The sequence below is a fragment of the Hylobates moloch genome, unplaced genomic scaffold, assembly GCF_009828535.3.
Source record: "Hylobates moloch isolate HMO894 unplaced genomic scaffold, HMol_V3 SCAFFOLD_2, whole genome shotgun sequence".
Taxonomy (NCBI): Eukaryota; Metazoa; Chordata; class Mammalia; order Primates; family Hylobatidae; genus Hylobates; species Hylobates moloch.
Window position 1 is genome coordinate 80,521,837 of NW_026652277.1, and position 24,514 is coordinate 80,546,350.

The 24,514-nt window shown below is 39.7% G+C and overlaps 2 long non-coding RNA genes across 2 annotated transcripts; both read right to left on the minus strand.

Annotated features, from left to right (window-relative positions):
• Window positions 1-3,826: 3,826 nt before the first annotated feature.
• Window positions 3,827-9,473, minus strand: LOC131381666 (uncharacterized). The gene is made up of 3 exons (XR_009210547.1): window positions 9,279-9,473; window positions 6,645-6,712; window positions 3,827-3,887 (listed from the first exon to the last, which is right to left on the minus strand). It is a non-coding gene; the product is annotated as an uncharacterized LOC131381666 (long non-coding RNA).
• Window positions 9,474-9,984: 511 nt separating this feature from the next.
• LOC131381663 (uncharacterized) lies at window positions 9,985-15,511 on the minus strand. The gene is made up of 3 exons (XR_009210542.1): window positions 15,463-15,511; window positions 13,760-13,943; window positions 9,985-10,425 (listed from the first exon to the last, which is right to left on the minus strand). It is a non-coding gene; the product is annotated as an uncharacterized LOC131381663 (long non-coding RNA).
• Between the last annotated feature and the right edge of the window lie 9,003 nt (window positions 15,512-24,514).

Consider the following 24,514-nt stretch of genomic DNA (forward strand, 5'->3'; position numbering starts at 1 on the left):
TTTATGTATTTCTTTATTTCTAAACATTATGCCATAAGAAGTAAACACTAATATATTTGAAGACAGAATTTTATCCTCCTTGCAGCTCCAATTGGAAAGAACCCCTACCTGGCTTCCCCTGCACAGGCAGCTGTATCTTGAGCTGTGCACCCTCCTCTTTGGCCTCCTAAAGTTGATGTCCAACTTGGCCTCTCCCAGATCTATTCAATAGAGCAGTGAGTGCCATGTGATGCTGGGAAGGAGGAAGGCACACTTTCAGATCCACTTTTCTTGGATGACCATCACAGGAACACAAAATAAAAATGCTTCTGATGATAGCAGTCAGCTAAGAGGTTCTGTACTTCCAGGTCCCACATGGGTGAAACAGTATCTCTTTGTTTCCTGTTTGTTGGGAAGCTCCGAGATAGAGGAAGTGGAGTCCTTAAAACAAAAACAGATTAAGCAAGAGAAAAAAAAAATAAATGAGTGTAGTGTCCCAGAAACTAAGCAAGGGTGTGGCCCACAAAGTCAAGTGCTGATGATAGTCTGGGTAGATAAGGACTTGAAAGGGTTCACAAAGAGGTTACTGGAGACCTTGTTGAGAGTAGTTTTAGTCAAGTGGTAGGAGCCCAAGCACAAGTTTCCATGGGTTGGAGCTGGAAATCGGAATGGCAGTGAGAAGTGGGGATAGAGGAGGCAGACAACTGTTCAGCTTGGATTGCTACTCTGTGTCTCTAAGTTTCCTGGTTTTTTGTTTTGTTTTCTTTTGGTAAAATAGGGCATATATGAACACCAACCTCATAGGATTTTTGGGAGGATTAAAAGAATTAACATGAAAACTTTCTGAAAATTATAAATCACCAGAAATGTATAAATACATCCAATTATTATCAGGGATTTTAATGAAAGTTTGTGATTCTTCTTGTACCATCCCCTCTCCCCAAAGAACCATCTCTTTTAAGTCTGGTTTAAAAAAAAAAAAAAAGTAGTTAAACCAGGAAATAGAGCTAAAGAGTGGCCAAAATTTTTGATTCTCTTTGGTGCTCACATGATAATGGAAGTAAATCCCCTGGGATGCCACTAAGAAAGAAAAGAAAATCACCCTGAAGAGCTGCCTCTCTACAAACTATTGGATTTACTCTCTGTGATGAACGTATGTTTTATTAACAGTGATTTAACTTCGGGAAAATTCTGAGAAAAAGCTGAAAGACACGATGATTAATTCCTTGAATTTGCAGAGAATATAAATTCTAGGAAGACCTGAGAGTATAGATTTGGAATGTGTGTGGCCTTGGCTGGGCCTGAGAATCATAATGGAAATAGATTGCTATTACAGAAAGACCCGTCAGTGAACCTAGCTGGGGTCTTCTGCTGTGTTTAGCTAGAGGAAGGCCATGTTCCAGAAGAAAGTATTCCTAGACCAAAAAACTTGGCTGCCTTTTCCATCATGTATTCACAGCAGAACAGCTAAACCAGGTGATAAATACGTGTGATGCTGAAGTGGTGTCAGGTATACCTTATATAATTGCAACTCTACATCCTTAAATCCTGGAATCGGATTTATTTCTGTAATCAAATCATTTTACTTTGCTACATTATTATCTGTATATGATTACTTATGTAGATCATTCAGCTTAAGAAAACATTAAACTATTTTCAGTATGAACTAAGACTTAACACTTTTTTTTTTTTGAGATGGGGTTTAACTATGTTACCCAGGTTACATTTGATCACCTAGGCTCAAGTGATCCTCCTGCCTCATCCTCCCAAGTAGCTGGGACTACTGCACTCCAGCATATGCCACTGCACTCGGCTTACACTATTTTGAATTACTATTTTCGTTTTCTGAAAACTGGTGTTAAAGCAAAAATTGTACCAGGCGGCCGGGCATGGTGGCTCATGCCTGTAATCCCAGCACTTAGGGAGGCCGAGGCGGGCGGATCACGAAGTCAGGAGATCAAGACCATCCTGACTAACATGGTGAAACCCCGTGTCTACTAAAAATATAAAAAATTAGCCAGGCATGCTGGCGGGTGCCTGTAGTCCCAGCTACTCGGGAGGCTGAGACAGGAGAATGGCGTGAACCCAGGAGGTAGAGCTTGCAATGAGCCGAGATGACGCCACTGCACTCCAGCCTGGGCAACAGAGCAAGACTCCGTCTCAAAAAAACAAAAAAACCCCAAAACAAAACAAACAAACAAAAAACAATTGTACCAGGCAAAGTAAAATAGGCCAGGATGACATTACTTTATTCAAGGCTATTGCAGTAGGGGAGAGGCCAGAACTAACTCTGAACTTGACTCCACTGAGGCAGAGGGGGTAGGGTTTTTTAAGGGCTCAGTTGAACTGGTGGACAGTACTGGAGGACATTAGGGGAAAGTCATAGGCCATCTGTGTTTGCTAATTGGCTTTATCCAAAGTAAAAATAAACTTCTCATATGTTTATTTTAGAAGGTAGTTTTGCAACCTGGAGCAGATGCCCACTAAAGTTAGGCTCCTACTCTCCCATAGGAACTAGGAGATAGGAGTACTATATCCTTTGATAATTATATTTCAAAGAAATTGCTCTCAGGTCCTTAAGACAAGATATTCCTGGGTTGTAAAAGTGGCAAGAACTGCTCACTAGTAAAACTACTCACTAGCCACATGTGGCTATTGAGCACTTGAAATGTGGCAAGTGAGACGTAAAACTGAATTTTTCATTTTTATTGATTGAAATTTAAATAGCCACGTGACTGGTGGCTGCCACACTGGACAGTGTAGGCTCAAATTACCTCATCATCATTTGATCTGCAGAAAAACTGCTGCTATTAAATGTAATGTCTATAATCTGGATCATTCTCCAAAGAGAAATTATCACTGGCGATTAGGGACGCTTGTACTCACTTTGGATGGTGGCAGTGAGAATTAAGTTAGATAATGTATGTGAAAGTGCCTAGCAAAATGCCTAGTACAAAACAGGCACCAGTGATGTTAGTTTAGTTTTCAGTCTCCTTCAGGGGACACAAAATGAATTGTGGAAGAGTGTTCAAAGTCAAGAACATAACAAATAATTGCTGGTGTGGGTGTTGCAGGGGCAGAAGTGTTAATATTCCTCATGGTTACATGGTTACAAGATGCTCTGGCTGTTTTGTAATCTACAGGAAGTTATTTAATCTTGGAAATAAGCACCTTCTTTATACTTACTCAAATAAAAATGCCAAATTGTAAAACCACAAACATTTGGGTTACTCTCAATACATTTAATAATACTCTATTATTGCATGATGTTATTGATGCATTCTTTTCCTTAGAGGAGTTAAAATAAAAACCTTTATAAAGACTAAGTCAGAACATCTTCTAAAGATTCTTGTGATGTAAAGGCATGATTTTATATATTACGTATGTTCAAAAGAAATTATATCTTCTTACAGTGAATTATATATTTAAAAATGTGGGATATACAGAGGGGAAAAGGAAAAGTAACATATATAATGAAGGAAAGAACAATTTTGGCAAATGTGTTTCAGCAGAATATGATGATGTTGGCATACTACAATCGGCCTTAGTCTGAAAATAAGCTACTGTAGCTCCAGCCATCAGGAATTCCACATTTTTTAGCTGTGGGCATACAGCTGTGGGCTGGTTTCTCCCAGACACTATATTCTCTCGTATGTCTGACTTGGCTTTTTCTCCACTGTTGATCACCATCATGAATTTTCAGTTGCTTTCAAAAGTTTTAATTGTCTCCAGGGAATTGCATAGTGATAAGTTTCTCCAAGAGATACTTAAATTTTTATAACATATGAGGATGTTTTTATGAAAGAATCATTTTGAATGAATTAGACTTACTCTCTGATAAGGAGTTTGGGGTGCTGCATTCAACCAAAGGCAGAATAATGAAACTCCTGGTCTTGGATCCCACCATGCTGACACATAAGAATAAATAGATTTTAGTAGTTTATTTCATAATTGGCCTATAATAGGGAGGCATTACATACTGACTTTTTATTCTGAATCTTATGCCCAGGAGATAAGACCCATTACATAATAGCTAGAAAGGTTTTTTTGTTTTGCTTTGTTTTGTTGTTGTTGTTAAAGCAAAATTAAGCAAATTGATTTAAAATTGTTCAGGTTTACATAATGAAGAAGTGATAAGATTATAATTTACTAACAAAGACCATTAAAGCAAATTCCAATAATCCATTTAAGAAACTTATTTTATGAAATTTCAACTCATACTTTTAAGGAACAGGTCTATATTGTAAAATAAGACAAAACTACGTAACTATGTTTCCTTTCGCCAACTATCGAATATATAATAAATAGTAAAGAAGAAAACTGACATTTGCCAGGCAATTTCTGTATGCTGGATGAGCACCCAGAAAAGACTCATTTCATCCAGTTTTGTAAATATGTTTTTAGTTATCATCTACCTTGCCCTGAATTCACTTGACTTTTTCACTTTCAGCGATTTTATGATTTCTTTGGATACCACAAGTCACTTTCATGTTGTAATGATTGATTAAACATGCTAATTTTTAATATTCTACAGATACAGTATGTTACTTTTACTCTTAATTTTTATGTGAATCAAAAATCATATTAATTTCATATGAATAGCTGACAAACATCATAGGGTTTTAAGACTATTATGTAGGAATATTCTTATTTATAAGCATTAAAGAGCTAAACCAGGCCAGGCACGGTGGCTCACACTTGTAATCCCAGCACTTTGGAAGGCAGAGGTGGGAGGACTGTTTGAGCCTAGGAGATGGAGACTAGCCTGGGCAACATAGTGAGACCCTGGCTCTACCAAAAAAAAAAATTAGCCTGGCATGGTGCACCTGTAGTCCCAGCTACTTGTGAGGCTGGGATGGGAGGATCGCTTGAGCCCAGGAGGTTGAGGCTGCAGTAAGCTGATATCACCACAGCACTCCAGCTTGGGCGACAGACTGAGGCATTTTCCGGGGGCAAAAAAAGCTAAACCAAAAATAATTAACAAAATTGGGAAGTCGGAACATGCTTAAAATTTTGGAAACGCTCTCTTACAAAGTTAGCCCCTTACGATCATCTAGAAGCCATTGTTTATTATTTTACCTATATGTCATAAAACAATCTTTTTGCAGAATATTTTTTGTTCACAAGTCCAAATGTAATGACTTTCAGATACCTGAGGTGAGCATTTCTAATTAAGGAATTGTGTTGATTTACACTGGCCCCTCACCAAAAAAATTCAGTATTTGATTAAAAAAAAAAATGGGCCAGACATCATGGCCCACACCTGTAATCTTAGCGCTTTGGAAGGCAGAGGTAGGTAGACCGTTTGAGCTCAAGAGTTCAGGAACAGCCTGGGCAACATGGGGAAACTCCGTCTCTACAAAAAATAACAAAAATTAGCTGGATGTGGTGGTGCACACTTGTAGTCCCAGCTACTCGGGAGGCTGAGGTGAGAGGATGGCTGCAGCACAGGGGGTGGAGGTTGCAGTGAGCCGAGATGGCACCACTGTACTCCAACCTGGGTGACAGAGTGAGACCATGTCTCAAAAACAAAACAAAGTGAAACAACCAACCCCCCCACCATGCTTTTGAATATATTCAAGGTGTAATGTAATAAATAGCTTGAATACAACACAGTTTCATTTTCAAGTGATTTGTATCAGCTAATCCTGTAAACACTAATAGTGTCATAGGTAGACTAATTCCTTTGAAGAATGACTCTTGGGACATTGCCAGTATCTGCATCTATTTGTTATTCTTTGATTCCTTTGAGAGTTCATTATGTGGCCGGGCGCAGTGGCTCACGCCTGTAATCGCAGCACTTTGGGAGGCTGAGATGGGAGATCACGAGGTCAGGAAATTGAGACTATCCTGGCTAACACGGTGAAACCTCATCTCTACCAAAAATACAAAAAATTAGCCAGGCGTGATGGTGGGCGCCTGTAGTCCCAGCTACTTGGGAGGCTGAGGCAAGAGAATTGCTTGAACCTGGGAGGCAGAGCTTGCAGTGAGCTGAGATTGCGCCACTGCACTCCAGCCTGGGTGACAGAGTGAGACTCTGTCTCGAAAAAAAAAAAAAAAAGACTTCATTATGTGAGCTTTGCTTAGACACCCAGAACAATTATGAAATTATTGTACAATTTGCTTACTTCATTGAAAACTTTACATTTTATAGTTTCAAAGTTTTGGTTTTCATTTTTTATTTGTGGACTATAGGAGCTATTGTATTTGAAATGCAAGTATATTTCTGAGCCCACTTTCAGTCCACCATCCAGCTAGGATTAAGGGATAACATTTTGGCAATTGTGTAGTTCACATTCTTGGTTTCCAAGCAACAATTTCAAAAAAGGTTTCCTTTCTTCTTTGTTATTTCCAACATAAAGAAATCCTGTCATAGAATTTCTTTCTATCATGAATGGACAGCTTCTATCACAGAATGACAGAATCTTAGAGTTGGATCTAGTCCACCATCCCACTCAATTCAAGAATCCATTAGTTAGCATAATTTAGTATCCTAGTGGATGATCATCCAGTCTTTGCCTAAAATCCACCAGTGATGGGAACATTCATCATCATAAACCTCTATTCCATTTATGGTATAGTTGAAAGCCCAGTGGTTTTAGAAACAGACAAGATGGGTTACAATTTTCAGTTCTAACAACATGAGCTAGGGCAAAGTTACTTACTGTCTCTGAGCCGTGTCTTCCATGCCTATGTCTAGCATATAAGTGCTCAAAAAGTGGCTGATGACAAACTGTATGAAGATAAAACTAGTTAACATAAAACATCCTCAGTGGTTGAAAGCTCTTGCCCCTTCCCCACAGAAAGAAAATTCTTTCTCTATTAAGCCAAAATCTGCTTTCCCATAAATTAGTTCATTCAATAAATGTTTATAGTAGTACTCTTCAAGGTACTGTATATAACTGTGAACAAGACACAGGGGAACTTACTCTCAGGAAAATTATGTTCTAGTGAGAAGAAACAAATCAACAGACAATAAATTAATGAATTAAGTTTACAGAAAAAAAAATTAAGTGAATAGATAATGATACGCATTATACAGAAGGCTGAAACAGTTATGTACTAATTACTGGGTGGCTGCTTCAAGGCAAGATACTGTTGAGGCAGTGTTACTTAAGCTGAAATCTGAATGACAATTCTTCTACCCCTTGTTTCTAGATATGGCTTCTGAGCAGCTCAGAAAAATTCTTTCCAATTGTTGAAGGCAGCTATCGTGTTTCTCTTTAGTTCTTTCTCTTCATCTTTCTTATATAACATGATTTCAACAAAAATTTTCAGCAGGGAAGCCTCATGTTTTATTAAAGCCATCTTTAAATGTGTCCTTAAATTGAAAACAATACTCCAGGTGTAGCTTGAACCATGTGGAAATGATAAGAACACCTCTTCCCTTCCCTCTGGAGTCTGTACTTCACTGATAATACCTAAGCTTACACTATCTTTTTTGGCAGCCCAATTCTAAATCAAAGCCCAATTCTGGCTAAGTTTTCATCAACTAGAAATACCCAGTCTTTTCCACAGTAACTCCTTTTTTAATGCATTGCCTTCTTCCTGTGCAAGGACAGTTGTTTCTATACCAGAACTTTACCTTTACTTTTTTTTTTTTTCTTTTTGAGACAGAGTGTTGCTTTGTTGCCCAGGGTGGAGTGAGGTGGAACGATCTCTGTTCACTGGAACCTCCACTTCATGGGTTGAAACAATTCTCCTGCCTCAGCCAGCCAAGTGGCTGGGATTACAGGCACGTGCCACCATACCCAGCTGATTTTTTTATTTTTAGTAGAGACGGGGTTTCACCATGTTGGCCAGGCTAGTCTCAAACTCCTGACCTCAGGTGATCTGCCCCCTCGGCCTCCCAAAGTGCTGGGATTACAGGCATGAGCCACTGTGCCTGGCCTACATTTACTCTTGCTACAGTTTATCTTGTATTTCAACTAATTCTTCCAGCCTATGGAGGGTTTTGAATCCTAATTCTTTCCTCTGCCATACTAGCTATTCCTTTCATCTCCATGTCATTCACAAATTTAGCTAATATGTTGCTAGGTCTGTGAAATGGACACTCTGACAAATATAAAAATATTTCAGAGCCTTGGAAAATTATTCAAGAAATACAATTTGCTAATGAAAAAGAAAAGCCGCACTACTATGGATGATTCCCCACCACCACCATCCCGTGTTTCCTAAATCATCTGTATTAAGCATTAATTAATTTTATAATTAGGAAGAAAGTTATAAGAAATACATATCACAATATATCATCTATATTTTCATCTAAAACGTTGGTAAATGTTAAAGAGTAAAGACAATGAAAGAGCCATGTGTCATTCTATTAGAGACTTCCCCATAGGCTGATGCAGGGCTGTTAATTTAAATCCAACTCAACCTGGGCAATAATAATATATTAATAAGTGTATTAATATTATGGTAGCAAAATAATGGTCCAGAAGGATGCAGGCCTTTAATTCAATATCCTCATATTTGTTATAATCTCATCAAAATGAGATTTTCTGGTGAAATTTCTTCTATTTCTTAGTTTAAAAGTAATTTTCTCAAGAATCCCTAGAAATAGTGATTATTTGAGTCAGTCAAACCTTAAAAAAACCAAAATTTTCTGCCATAGTGTATGCTTAAAAAAACTAAACAAAAGTGTTTAGAATTTAAACTTTGAATCTTGGCGTACAACTAATACTCAGAGGACCAAGAATGCATTTCTGAGTGTGGGAAAGCATTTGCCTTTGAGAGAAATTTAGAACAAAAAATAACATTTTGCTGGGTGTGGGCAGAAAATTAGTTCTTATTTAGAGAGAAATGCTTACATGATATAATTGTCTTGATACAATTTATAGATAGAACACATTGACCTTGAGAAGTTCAGGTCAATTTGAATATTTATCCTTTTATTTCCCTAGAGATCTGACATTGGAATTTGGTTCTTTTTGTTTTTTGGTAAAACTTAGCTTAAAACCTAATCTGTGTCTTTTTTTAAAACTTGTCAGTAAAGCAGGCAAAAGCCTTAATAACATCGTCTTCCTCTCCCTGCTTCCCAGCTCTCTGTTGCTAATCTCAAGGCAAGAGTGAGCTGGAACGTGACAGGTAAAGCTGTTGCATAGGCTCAGTTGAGGAAAGAGGGAGACACCTGAGAGGAAGAATCATTTTTGGTTGTTAAAACAATAACCAGTTTTCCTTTAAAAGGATGGGCATGGTCTTGATGAACACATTTCTTCTTTCATCATATCAGATTTCATATCAATGACATTTACTGATTTTGCTTGTCACCTAAGAGAGTTAGTCAGTTGGCATCTTACTGCTTAAGATGGAAATTAGAGAATGTCCTAGGGTGTGTACACGCCTTCCATAAGCTGTCTCTTCAAGTACAGGGCAACACACGTCTTGAACTCCTACTATGCCCCAAGCACCAGGGATTCAAAGATGGACGAAATGTAGGTCTTACTCTCAAAGAACTCACAATTAAGTAGGAAAGATATAGGCAACCTGGATATAAATGCAACCTAGAGGAAAACACAATAAAGGTGTGCCCATCTTATTGTGTGATCACCAAGAGACACCCAAACCCAAGCCAGAGGGATTCCTAGAGGAAACAATACCTTCTAAGCTCAGCCAATAAAATTATCAGACCACCATGTTCATCACTGCCTCTCCCCAGCATCTACCATAGTGCCTAACCCATACTAGGTGCTTAATAAATATTTGTTGGACAATCTGAGTGTGCTTTACTCTTGTTAAAAGATTTTATGCCAGATCAGAAGAGCTGCATATTCTCATTAAAGCTTCAAAGAATTCAGATATGTCATGCTTATTATCTCCACATTTATCACACTTTATATTGTACACATAATTAACTGTGCTTCTTCTTATTATTATTATTTTGCAGTTGCAAGATTTAATAGAGCAAAAACAGAGCTCCCATACAAAAGGAGGGGACCCAAAGTGGGTAGCCATTGCCAGCTCGAATGCCTAGGTTTATATCCCAATCATTGTCCCTCCCCCGTGCTCTCAGGTGATAGATTTGATTGGCCATGTTTTTGCCTAGTTAGCATTTTAGTGAGCTCTTTTTACTACCTGACTGGTCAGGTGTGAGCTAAGTTGCAAGCCCCGTGTTTAAAGGTGGATGTGGTAACCTTCCCAGCTAGGCTTAGGGATTCTTAGTTGGCCTAGGAAATCCAGCTAGTCCTGTCTCTCAGTGCCCCCTCTCAACAGGAAAACCCAAGTGCTGTTGGGGAGATTGGCCGACAACCTCTGTAATTGTTTCCTGCTGAATTGGGGTGTAGTAGGGGTCGTGCAGTTGAGATTTGCTCATGAGGGGTGCTGTTGATGTCATCAACATTGCAGCATAGGCGGTCCGGGGGTCCGTGGTAGATCTTAGTCATGGACTGCATCTGGGGCTCCATTTGAAGAATGGAGTTTTACAGCTTCAATTCTGGAAGAGACAAACTTAACAAGGAAGTTAAAGATACAGGGATTGAAATGTATGGCCTGCAGTGTAGGGGATTATTTCTTTGGCACACTTCACGGGTCCTGACTGTCTGCTTGATAGTTTTGAAAAGGCCTGGTCCAGTAAATAATAATTTGGCCATCTGATGGGTGCTATCAATGCCTAAGTGAAAGGTTGGGTGAAGGGTTTTAAGTAATTTCCATTGGTTAGCTGCAGGCAAAAGTATTTTTCCTTCTTCAGTGGCTAGCCATTCTGAGGGGAGGAAACTGTGTCCTCATGAGGCTCCCCATTCTATTTCTCCTGCTAAGTACTGGGGCTTTAATTCTCGGAGGGGATTACCCCATACTAGGGGTCCTCCTATAAGCAATTCAAATGGAGGGTCCTGCCTTGCGGCTCTTTTGGCTTCAATATCCACTTGGCAGTTCCTTTCCATTTCCCTTTCCTTTCTTTTCTGAAGACCCCAGCAGCGTAAGACTGCCACCTCTTTAGGTTTGTGTATAGTCAATAATAATCTCCTAATGGCTTCCTGAAGTTTGATAGGTGTTCCCTCAGAAATTAGGAAATTCCCTTTCTCTCCATATTGCTGTGTGGGCATGGAGGACTAGGTAAGCACACTTAGAGTCTGTATATGTATTTACCCTTTTTCCTTCTCCTAATTCTGGTGCCTGAGTGAGGGCTGTTAGTTCTGCCAGCTGAGTGCTAGTTCCTGGAGAGAGGGGATTACTTTCAAGTATTCCATTATCACTGACCACTGCATACTCTGTTTTTTGAAGTCCTTTTTCTACAAAGGAACTTCCATCAATATACAAGTTGAGGTCGGGATCAGTCAAGGGAACCCCTAGAAGGTCCCTTCAAGTGGCATAGGTTTGAGCAACCACCTGTTGACAGTTATGTTCTATCTTTCCTCATTGTCTGGAAGAAATTTGGCTGGGTTAAGAGTTGCACAAGTGGGCAGTCACAGCACTGGCCCTTCAATTAATAGAGCCTGATATTTAAGCAAATGATTATCTGACAGCCACAAGTCTCCTTTAGCTGTGAGTATGCTGTTCACATCATGAAATGTCCACAGAGTAAGATCTCTTCCCTATATTATTTTAACTGCTTCAGATGCTAAGACTGCTACTGCTGCCACTACCCGTAAACAGTGAGGCCAACCCTTTGCCACTACATCAATTTCCTTACTCAAGCATGCCATGGGTTGCAAGCTGGTCCCTGGAGCCTGTGTAAGGACTCCTAGAGCTATTCCTGTTTTTTCTGTGACATACAGAGAAAAGTCTTGACCCGTCGGCAAGCTTAACACTGGGGCTTGGGTTAGGGCCTTCTTTAGGGCCTGGAAAGCCACTTTTGCTTCAGGTGTCCATCTTACTAAATGAATATTGGCTTTCTGAGTTTCCTTAATTAGTGTATATAATGGCCTGGCTATTTCACCTTACCTGGGAATCTATATTCGGCAGAAGCCTGTTATGCCAAGGAACCCTCTTAATCGTGTTTAGGGTTTGGGGATGAGGATAAGCCAGTATAGGCTGGATATATTTCTCACTGAGGGCCCTGGTGCCTTTGGATAATTTCAGCCCTCAGTATTTAACCTTCTGTAAGCAGAGCTGAGCCTTTCATTTGGAAACCTTGTAGCCACAAGTGGTGAGGAAGTTTAAAAGCACTTGGGTGGCTTGATGGCACAAGATTTCTGAACGGGTGGCTTTTACGTCAGATAATTTCTGACGTAAATTATCCACGTACCGAAGGACAAGAGTGTCCAGGTATGAGAACTGGCTCAAGTCTTGGGCAATGCCTGGCCAAATATATGGGGGCTATCCTTGAACCCTTGGGGTAAAACAGTCCAGGTGAGTTGAGACATTGGGTTCGAATGATCTTCAAAGGCAAACAAGAATTGAGAGTCAGGATGTACAGGGATGCAGAAAAAGGCACCCTTAAGGTCCAGGACTGTAAACCACTCTGCTTCCTCTGGTATTTGGGAAAGCAGAGTATAATAGTTAGGTACAGCCGGGCGCGGTGGCTCATGCCTGTAATCCCAGCACTTTGGGAGGCCGAGGCGGGCGGATCACGAGGTCAGGAGATTGAGACCACAGTGAAACCCCGTCTCTACTAAAAAAAAAAAAAAAAAAAAATACAAAAAAAAAAGAGGTACAGCTGGGTATAGAGGGACAACGGCCTCATTGATAATCCTGAGATCTTGCACTAACCTCCACTGTCCGTTGGGTTTCTGTACTCCTAAAATTGGAGTATTGCAGGGGCTATTGCATGGTTTTACTAGGCCTGGGGCTTTTAGGTCCTTAACAATCTTTTGGCGTCCTTGTTGGGCCTCGGGTCTAAGTGGTACTGCCTTTGGTAGGGAAAGAAGGTGGAATCCTTTAATTAAACTTGAACAGGACAGGCTTTGTTTGCTCATCATATTGTCCTTCTGTTGCCCAGACTTCAGGATTCCTTCCTTCCTCAAGCAGGGGACACAAACATGTGTTCCTTCTCCTGTGTTCAGGTGTATAATGGCCCCTGCTTTTGCTCCGGGCCTAAGGTGGACTTTTGAAGTTTTTTTCTAATGTCTGCAACTGACTAAGTGATGAACTTCTCCTTTAAGATTAGTTGGCCTTTAATAGAGTCAGGTGACAGAGAGGTATGCTTCCTCAATGCCTCGTTTAGTCTCTCCAGAAAGACAGTAGAAATCTCTTGCTTTCCCTGTGTTATACTGGCCATCACTGAATAATTCATAGGCTTCTTCCTAGTTTTCCTTAGTCTTTCTAGCATGCAAGTTAGCAAATGTCTGCAGCACCGATCTACATGTTCTGATTCTGCATCCCAATGAGGGTCTACACTAGGAACTGCCTGCTGACCTGTGGGGAATTGTCTCTTTCCTCTGTTGCAATCCTATCATTGACCTGACTGAGATACCAGAGATCGCCAAACTCTCAGGCTGCAGTTATGGCGGCACTTCTCTCATTTGGGGTTAGTGTCTGATCTAGCAGTAATGTATCTCTCCATGTCAGATCAAAGGATTGTCCTAACCCTTGTAAAACATCAATATAGCCATCAGGGTTATCTGAGAATTTACCTAAGTCTATTTCAATTTGCTTCAAGTCTGACAGGGAAAAAGGTACATACACTCTGACTAGGCCGAATTCTCCAAAATATATCTTAGGGGCGTTTTTGCCTTGGGGGAAATGTTTTCCATCTGAATCAAAAAACATATGGATGCCAGCACCCCTAGTCATTTTCCAGTGAGCATTAGTCCTAGAGCATCCTCTATGGTCCTAATGCTTATTCCTTTCCACAGTGTGTAACCACCCATGGACCTCTGCTTATTGGATTAGTTACGCTCACCGATGTAGCAGTCCTGCACCTGTTTTCCTGCCCTTCTTGACCACAAAAGAAGGGGTCCGGGCTGCTGGATTCTGGTGGTCCTTTACCAACATGCCCAACATTGCCTTTGCACTCAGAGGTGAGTTCCAGAGCTGGCCTGGGATCCTGTTTCATAACAATCCAGCTGCCCCATCAAGATGCATTCCTATAAACAATAGTTCTTATGCAAATTTGTTTCAGAGAGGGTGTAGGTAACCTTTTGAGTCAGGATTGAGATAGTCTTTTTGATTCTGTAAGTACTTTAAGGCTTGGCTGAGTGCAAACAGCTCGCAGGTTTGAGCAGACCAATTATTTGGCAATTTTCCTAACTCTGCTTCCACAAGAGTCTCCCTATCAATTACTGAATACCCATTGTGTTTCCCGCCCCGCCCCCAATCACCTGGGAGGAAACATCTGTTGTCCTGTCCTGAAGGGAATTCTTCCTAGGTCTGGTCGGACCTTTGTATGGTCATTAAGATTTAAATTCCCTGTTACGAAATCTGCTAGGTTAAGGGAATTTTCAGTGGTTAATGTTAAATCACCTTTTTCTAAGAGAATAGCCCCATACTTTAAGATTTTTGAGTTAGTAAGCTACCTTTTTGCTTTTTTGACTTAGAATAATTCTGAACTGGTGAGGTGTTCTCACAATGAGGTTTCCTCTAAAAGTTACTTTTCTACTTTCTTCTGTTAGCAAAGCAGTTGCTGCTACAGATTGAATGCATTTGGGCCATCCGCGGGTTCCCGGGTTAAGAATTTGTGATAGGAAGGCTACAGGTTGTCAGTGGTCTCAGAGTTTTCAGGCTACGCCCTTGTTTACACTGACAACAAGGTAGTATTGGAGTGTTATAGGGTCATGGAGAAGACCTTCAATTATCAATTATAGGTTTTAAATTTACTCTGGCTTTTAAAGGAATAGGGCACACTGCTTTTTTCTTTACTACTTCTTTCTCTTTCTTTCTCTCTGACTCCCTTTTTTTCTCTCTCTCCCCTGTCTCTCTCTCTTTCTCTTTTCTCCTAGCCCTTTACAAACTTGGGGCCCTGGCAAGGGTGGTGGGGAACAGGCCCCACATAACTGCCCATGTCAAGGGCTGTATGCCTAAATTGGGAAGGACACCAGGGACAAGACGCTCTGGGTTCATAGCCTAGGGGCCTAAGGATGCAGCATAGAACTTCCTTTGATCCCTTTGGAATATAACTTGCTAGAGGAAATGAAAGTCTGAACCATTAGTACCTAGGAGGCAGGGATCGGAGGAAGTAGATTCAGAGGTAAGGAGAATTTTGGGGCTACACTTTCAAGAAAGTCATGGTTGGAACCCAGGAGGTGCGGGTCAGAAGGAAAGGTAGGGGCACATGCATGGGCAATTGTTGAGTAGAGACTTCTGGCTGCGCCATGATCTCAACTGGCTAACACCAGGAGTTCAGGACGACAGCTTTCTGCCTCTAGTCGGCCCTCAGCTTCGCAGGTAAACTGAAAGCGGAAGCTGGTTCTAGGCAGACCAAGGCTCCCAACCCAGAAGGGTTGGGGGTTGTTAGAAAGCCCTTTCTCAGAGAGCCTCACACCTGAGTCTTAAGTCCGGTGGCCACGCTAATCGTTTTTAACCAGCTGACAGGTGCCCAGTGTTTTCCTCCAATTCTAAGGAACTACAGGACAGAATAGCAAACGAAAGCAGTCCAATATTACTCACTGCTTTGGAGGTCCCTTCGTGGTCGCCAAAATGTTACCGGGGTGGGGTGGGGGGGGATCCTTGCTTCTAGAGATCCCAAGATGGTGGCGGGCCGCTTCCAAGATGGCGGCAAGCCTCTTATTCTCTGACCTGGGGTTCTTGGCCTCACGGATTCCAAGGAATGGAATCTTGGGCCATGCGGTGGGTGTTATAGCTCTATTAGAAGCCCTGGGTCACAGAAGAGAACCGTGGAACCCAGCAACTAGTGTTCAGCTCGATTAGGACGAACCCGGGCACTTAGCCATGCAGGAACAATGGTGAGCCTTTAGCCCAATCAGGAGCGGTAATGGGCACCTCGCTGGATCAGGAGCACAGCGGACGCCCTGCCGGCTCCAGAGGGGTGGAAGTCAGTGGCAGGTCTGCGACAGCAGCCAACAGCAGTGGTGGATGGCGAGTGAAAGCTCGGCTAGAGCCGTAACAAACACGGACCAGAAGAGTGTGCAGTTGCAAGGTTTAATAGAGTGAAAACAGAGCTCCCATACAAACATAGGGGACCCAAAGGGGGTAGCCCAGCTGTGCTTATTTGCCACGCCACCTCCTCCAGGAATGTGAGCTTTTGATGACGGAATTTGCATTTCTATAGCCTAGAACTGTGTCTGGCATCTAGTAGAAACTCAGTAAATATTTGTTGAATGAATGTGGAGTTCAACACTAGTGACATTGATGAAATGAACAATTTAAAAGGAAATTCAATACATTTGGCTTTACTTATTTTGCAGGGGGGGTTACATGAAGCAAATTCATGAGAATCTATATGAGAATTAAGTGACTAAATTCTTGTTGCCTAGGGCAATGGTCCTGGGTTTTCTGACTCTCATGAAGCTATTAACTCTCTCTATAGAAAAATTTACACATACATCAAGTTTTGACATTAACAAATACACAAAAATATTTGGTTGAGACCACTTGACCTAGTGGAGAAGTGGGAAAATTTGAAAATAGTTGATTAGGCTTTTTTGTGAGTTTGCTTTTTATTGGCAGGGGGGCGATTTTAATGTCCATCTTTAAGTGTCCTTTATCTTACTTTATTTGTAAAATGAGAGCTATTGTATGATATATGTGTCAATCTATATTCTATGATATTATCTAGCTCAATACTGAAACATTTTGAAAAGATTTGATTTTTCTTCCTTCTTACTCCCTTTAATTTTGTTTAACAACAAGAAAAAAGTTTTGAGCATTTAGATATATCATTAAGTGAAAACTAGGCAATTATTTTAGAATTTATATAAGAAATTATTTCAAACAATTTTTAAAATTTCAGAGTACAAAATAGACCATGCTTTATTGAAATAAAACTCACCAACCCTTAGAAATGGTTATCCAAGATTGTTGAGATCTACAAAAGCTCTCGAGCTATAATGTATTTCCCATATCAGGTGTGGCAGTCAGACTCTTAAAAAGCTTCCAAAGATCACTGCCTTTTGGTATCCACATATTTTGTGCAACCTCCTCACCTGGAGCATGGACTAAACATCATGACTTGCTTCTAACTAACAGAATATGGCAAAAGTGATGGGTTTCTGAAATTAGCTTATAAAAGTCTGTGACTTGCATTTTGCTTCTAGTCATCTTCTGACTGTGGCTCTTCTTGTTTGCTTGCTTATTCTGATGAAGCAAGTTGGCATGTTTGATTTGCCTGATGGAGAGGCCTGCAGAACGAGGCCAACTAGAGACTGAATCCTACCAACATCCACAGTGTGAGTGAGCTTGGAATATGACCCTCCTGTAGTTGAGCCTTGAGATGGCTGCAGCCCTGGTCATCACCTTGACTGCTGCCTTGTGAGAGACCCTGAGCCAGGGTACCCAGATAAACCCTCTCTGGATTCCTGATCCACAAAAACTGAAATAAAAATGTCATTTTAGGCCACTAATTTCTTAAACATTGGTAGATAACTAATGTACCAAAAACTACCTTAACTACTGCCAGGAACACTCTGATGTAACTCAAATGTCACTACAATGGCCTTTAGGGTGAAACAGGTATTTCATAGTAAGAGTAACATATTTCCAGCAAAACCATCATTACTAAGATTCAGTTTACTCTCTTTTTAAAAAATTACCTAATTATATGGTTCTCCAATAACCTTCCTGTCCTGCCCCCACAATAAGTTTTTCTTTGTAGCATTCCACTTCTGCTTCATTTTAATAGGTTGAACAGGAAGAAATATTAGCAATGTCGCTTTAAAATGAATAAATTAGTTTCATGAAACGACTATGTAGAAATAAGGAGATACCTGAAAAGAAAAACCTGACAATTATAAATGTAAAAATAAATTTACGTTTATATCCACTGCAATTATCAGTGGTTTTGAAATAATGGGCGTGTTGTAGAATGTTAGTTTATACATTTCTAAAAAAAATGTCTCTAGGGAGATTTGAATTTTTTTCTGGGTTTGTTAAGTCCTCTTCTGTTTGTAAGACTGCTGTAGATTATAAAGACTGTCATAAGCAGAACTGGGAAACAAAAGAATCTTAAATTCAAGTAAATTGTTTCACTGAAGGAAAAAATAACTCTTTCCCATGTGTTTGATGTGGATTTAAAAGCAGCTAATTCTGGAAAAATTATCTTCCTTGGAATGTGGGGGTTGGGAGTAGCTTATATGAAAAAGTGAGATCTTTATGTATAAGAATTAAAATACCATTTCGTCATTCTCTCTACTGCTCTTTAATAGTTCAGAAACTACCCTATAGTTTCAAATTTATATGACTTTACCTTTAGGCCCTTTTACATTTTTCTATGTGCACATATACTTATTAAGAAACTATATGTGTTGTGGTGGCTCATGCCTGTAATCCCAGAACTTTGGGAGGCCAAGGCAGGTGGATCACGAGGTCAGGAGATCTAGGCCATCCTGTCCAACATCGTGAAACCCTGTCTTTATAAAATGCAAAAAATTAGTCGGGCATGGTGGCATGCACCTGTAGTCCCAGCTACTTGGGAGGCTGAGGCAAGAGAATCACTTGAACCCAGGAAGCAGAGGTTGCAGTGAGCCGAGATCATGCCACTACACTCCAGCTTGGCAACAGAGCAAGACTCCGTCTCAAAAAAACAAAACAAACAAAAAAAATGTTAAAAGTATTTTAGCCTCATGGAGATGGACTTAGTGTCTCTTCAACATATATTAGAAAAAATAAGAATTTCCAGACAAACTGTATATAACAACGTCCAAGTGATTTAATATTTGTAGTAGGTTAACAATATATTTCTGCAATAAATCAGTTTCCCTGTACACAGGGCAAACACATCAAAGTGTGAATCGAAGTCTCTGGGACCTGACCTATAAAACTAATCATTTATTCTCTGGCAAACCTAGAGCTGTCACTGAACTTAATTTCAAGTCTTTAAGGGCATTTGATAATTATATTCCTTTTAATTGAATGATTTTTATAGTTTTGCTCTAACTTTGCTTGTGTTCTGACAGCTTCTTCCCTTTTCTGCTTAGGAAGATGTTTTTCACTGCTTGCTGTTTGTTTTTTTCCATTGCATCGAATGGCTTAATAAAGCATGAAGAAAGGAAAGGGAAGGGATGAAGCAAGTGTGTGGGGATTATTCATCTTCCCTTTGTGCAGTTCTGGTTTGCCTGATAAAACTTAATTCCTGCGTTGCCCTGATACTCTACCACACTAAAACCACAGTTGGGGCATAATGGTCTCAGATCTCTCCACAGCCCAATTTAACTGCACGGCAGAGCAGTTTCCACAGCAATCACAGAGGAAAGTATGCTGAGGAGCCTCCTTTTCTGTTCCATTAGCCCCAGAGGATGAACAGCCAGTGGAGGTGGAACGAGCAGGGAGGAAGCTCAGAATTACTTACTCCACATTTTTCTGCATATGGTTCTAGCAAAGAATACTCGAAAGTGTTCTGGTATTCCAGCAAAGAATATCTCCAAATCTAAATATGAATGGCCTGGAAATTTAAAAAATTACACATAAAGGTTTTTTGTATCAATATAAGTTCCACTCTTATTTGGAAGTCTTGAATGGATTTGTGTGGATAACAAGTACAAAAACCTTGGATATTGTCAAAACCCCAAAGTGACTTAATAACTTTCCTACCAAATCCATATGATTTTTTTCCCTCCTGCCCAAAGATTCCCCAGTTTCTCTTCAGGAATTGGACCATGTCTTCAAAATGCATTTTAACACTCTAAATTTCCTCTGGCCTATGTGCTTTCTTTCAGGTCTCTGCCTCGATCATGAATGAATCTCTTGTATAACTCTCCTGAGTACAATCTTTCATGTACACATTCTCCCTCTTCCAAGAACCAGAAAATGTGGAGCTTTGTCATTAAATTGGGAGCTTCAGCTTAGAACTAGATTTGAAATGCCAAGTTTCTAGTGACATTACAGATTCATAGTTTGTGCTTAATGCTGGCTTCATTCTATTTCTGGCAGGTCACTGGATGTTAACCACTAGTTAGAGTGGTTAACAAAGTTAAATTTAAAAAGTTTGTGTTTTGACCTGATCTCCAAAACAAAGAATATTCTGTCTAGATTATTCAAATTAAATCAATTTGATAAGGCTCTTTTGTCTGTGTGATTTTTTTATTCATTTAAAAAAATAATATCTGTTTGAGATAAGAAGCCAAACAATTTAACATGTACCAGAAACTAATGCCAATTTTAAGGCAAGAATTAGCTAGACATTCCAAAGAGAAATTTTAATAGTTTTTGAACCACTATATTTTTGTGTTTGTAAAACTTTACTCAAAAATAAATATTAAATGTTTATTTTCTCTAACTCTAGCATCAAATTTCTCAAAATATGTAGAAAAATACTGAGAAGTAAAAAGCCACGTAATACTGTTGCTTAGTGAATTACCATTAGCATCATGTTGTATTTGAAAGTCAATTATTTATTAAATAAGTTATATGACAATCTGTTCTTTAGGTGAGTCTGGGTTAAATAAATTCAATCTATATTGTTACAAAAAAAGTTAAACTTTCTATAAAGTTTTTAAAAATTTTACTTTTTAATTTTTAAGATCATTTTGGTTTGTTTTTAGTCTGGCTTTTTCAAAGTAAGGACAGCAGGGTGGATCCGCACAGGTGGAATAAGGTATTCTGAAACTTACCCTCCCTAATTCAGAGTTGCATTATGTGGCTGGCTTCAGTGCCTACTGGCAAGCAGTCAGAGATTTTAAGGTATCCACACTGCAGGAAGGTAGTGAAGTATGGTGCCAAATCATCATCTCAAATTAACTTTGGAAGAAAAGAAAAAAAAGTGTGATTCCTAAAGTTTTATAATATATTGCTTTCATTATATCCTCCCCTGGGCTATGTTCCAACTGTTAAGTGTGTTTTTTTTTTTTTTTTTTTTTTCTGAATGTAAAAGTAATAGATACCTTTTTTTTTCTTTTCTTTTTTTTTTTTCAAACTTCAAACATTACAGAACTACAAAAAGGAAACAAACCATCAACAGTTTGGAAGCAGATTTTTCCAAATTGAAAAAATTTTCAGGCCACTTGTGGTGGCCTAGCACTTTGGGAGGCTAAGGTAGGAGGATCGCTTAAGGCCAGAAGTTCAAGGCCAGCCTGGGCAACATAGCAACACACTGTCTCTCTATAAAGAAAATTCTCCATCCATTCAATATTCAGTGTCCAGTATTATTTTTAATATGGTATTCTTTTTTTTTTTTTTTTGAGACAGAGTCTCGTTCTATTGCCCAGGCTGAGTGCAGTGGCATGATCTCGGCTCACTGCAACTTCTGCCTCCCGGGTTCAAGCAATTCTCCTGCCTCAGCCTCCCGAGTAGCTGGTACTACAGGCACCCGCCGCCACGCCCGGCTAATTTTTTGTATTTTAGTAGAGACGGGGTTTCACCGTGTTGCCCAGGCTGGTAGCAAACTCCTGAGCTCAGGCGATCTGCCTGTCTCTGCCTCCCAAAGTGCTGGGATTACAGGTGTGAGCCACCATGCCCAGCTAAGTTTTTCTCAGCTTATTTATTTATGCACATTTTATATTGGTGTCAAGAATTTCTCTATATTAAGTGCACCACCCTCTTCTTATTTCAGATGAGTTAAAAAAGTGACATAAAAAAGTGTTGGGAACAAACAGTTCAATAGGTCTCTTTATACATCCATGTGTATGACTGTGTTTTCCAAATGGCTGCAACATTTATCCTATCATACAAGCTCTTCTTACACGTAACTTTGACACTCCTCCAATTGGGACAGGCTTTTGTGACTGTTTGTATCAAGAGAGTAAGAAAAAAGTGACAATATGTGACCTTTAAGGCTAGGTCACCCAAAGGAAAGGCACATTCTGTCCTTTTCCCTGGAATGGTTGCTCTGAAAGCCTTCGAGCTCCCGGTAAGCACTTTGACTGTCCTGAGGCTGCCATGCTGTGAAGAATTCAAACTGGCCCATAATAAAAGATCATATATAGAGAGAGCCTGAGACTACTTGAGAGATAGAAATAGAGATGAGGGTGGAGGTGAGAGAGAGAGAGAGAGAGAGTGCATGCATAGCCACCCCTCACCCCCTTTTACCAGCCACTGTCTAACTGCAACGACATGAGAAACCCTGGGCCAGAACTAACAATCTAAGCCCTTCTCAAATTCTGAATGCACAGAAACCATGAGAGATAATGTAATGATTGTTACTGTTTTAAGTTATTAAATGTTGCGGTAATGTGTTACATCCTGATAAATACCTGAAATATCCCATAAGCTTTTCCTAATTTGGGAGTGACATAATTTCCTTTCTTCTTGTAGAATCTGAACAGCTCTACCATTTTCAACCTAGAGAACAGGTTTGGATTGGCACAGGTACAAGTGGCAAGCTTTAGCATGACATGCATAGATAGCTGACCCCTGACCTAGATAGACAAATGATGTTTTGTAGAAGGTATACTGTGGTGATAGCTGGGAAAACATGCAAATTAAAAACAAGCAGTTTCAAAAAAATTTTACTTTGTTATATGAGAGTAAAAAACACAAACAGAAAAATCCAGTACAACATTAATTAATCCTACAAGATTAATACTTAACCTTGTCAAGTCACTTAATTCTACTTTCTAAAGCCAAAACCTGTAATTGCTAAAATTGTAAGTAAAATTTATATTCTTAGAATATTTTCATTTCTTTCTTTTTTTTTTTTTTTTTTTTGAGATGGTATCTTGCTCTGTTGCCTAGGCTGGAGTGCAGTGGCGCAATCTTGGCTCACTGCAACCTCCACCTACCAGGTTCAGCGATTCTCCTGCCTCAGCTTCCCGAATAGCTGGGATTACAGGCGAGTGCCATCATGCCCAGCTAATTTTTGTATTTTTAGTAGAAACAGGGTTTCTCCATGTTGATCAGGCTGGTCTTGAACTCCTAACCTGAGGTGATCTGCCCACCTTGGCCTCCCAAAGTGCTGGGATTACAGGCACGAGCCACCCTGCCTGGTCAATATTTGAATTTCTTTTTAAAAGTTGAAAGTAAGTATACTGAGAAATGCACCTGATTTATTTTTATCTTTGTTTTCATTTGACAAATACCCATGTAGGGCTTACTATGATGAGGATAAATCACTGGAGGAGACAAAGGGAGGTAAGTAACTTGACAAAGTTGGCAAAATTGGAACAGGAGCCCAGGAACTCTTAGTCCAAAGTCTATATTCTAGATTACTAACTTTAATGCCTTGTTGACAAGTACACCAGCTATTACCTGTCTAAATGAGTATTTTCCCCCTTCAAAATTGAAGTATTTCTGGGAATATCCCCAGTGGGGGCAAATTTGTTATGAACATGCAAGCAAAGTGTTACTGAAGCTATCTTTTATTTACATTTGAAAGAATACTTCTACCATTCAGAGAGATTTTCAAGTACTTAAATACAAGACATCCCAAATACTAATAAAAATACAATTTAAAACATTATGAATATTTAAAAATATTAGTCTTCATGTTGCTAATTGCTGAAGTGCACACTTATTTTCTTTTACAGTTCGGATTTCACAATTACCTACTTCTTTACTTGTGTATTGGCTGTTTTTCCCCATAAGCTTATGTTTGCATACCAGTGCTTAGTCTAAGGCTTGGCATAGAGGAAGTGTTCAAGAAACATTTTGAATAAATTAAGGGGGAAATATCTATGTGAGGGAATGGGGAATGGCTTCATAAGATGAGCCAGATCTTGAAGGAAAGGAATAACATTTGTTGAATGCTTACTATGGGACAGGCACTGTTACAAGTGCTTTACATGTCTATCTGTATTGTATGATATGACATAGTATAGCTTGTTTATTATCTCAGTAGGATGTAATTTCTAGATGACAGAGAATTTGTATTATTCACTATAAATCTTCCAGGACCTATACCAGGGGCTGACACGTAGTAGGTTAATCGGTAAATATTTATTGAATAGATACACAAAAATCACCTCTTTTAATCCCCATAACAACTTTAAAAGGCAGGTACTTTTAATATCCTCATTTTTCTGATGAGGAAGCTGAGGCCCTGAGGCAATAAGATTTTCAAAGACACAGGGCTAGAAAGATTCAAACCCAGTCAGTCTGATTCTAGACTTCATTCTTGTTATGGATTGAACTATGTCCCCCGAAAAGATATTTTGAAGTTCTAATCCCTGGTACCTGTGGACGTAAAACTAATATAATCTTTTTTTTTTTTTTTTTTTTTTTTTGAGACAGAGCCTTGCTGTGTTGCTTAGGCTGGAGTACAGTGGCACAATCATGGTTCACTGTAGGCTTGACCTCCTGGGCTCAAGCAGTTCTTCTGCTTCAGCCTCCTGAGTAGCTGGGACTACAGGTGCATGCCACCACACCGGGATAATTTTTTTTTTCAAGTTTTTTGTAGAGACAGGGTCTCACTTTGTTGCCCAGGCTGGTCTTGAACTCCTGGCTTCAAGTGATCCTCCTGCCTTGACGTCCCCGAATGCTGAGATTACAGGTGTGAGCCACAATGCCTGGCCTGAAACTAATAAAATGCTCTTAAAAGAATGTGGTATAGTGTTTACCCAGAGTAAATAAGAAATAATTCCAAAAGAGGAACTGAGAAACATTTCAAATAATG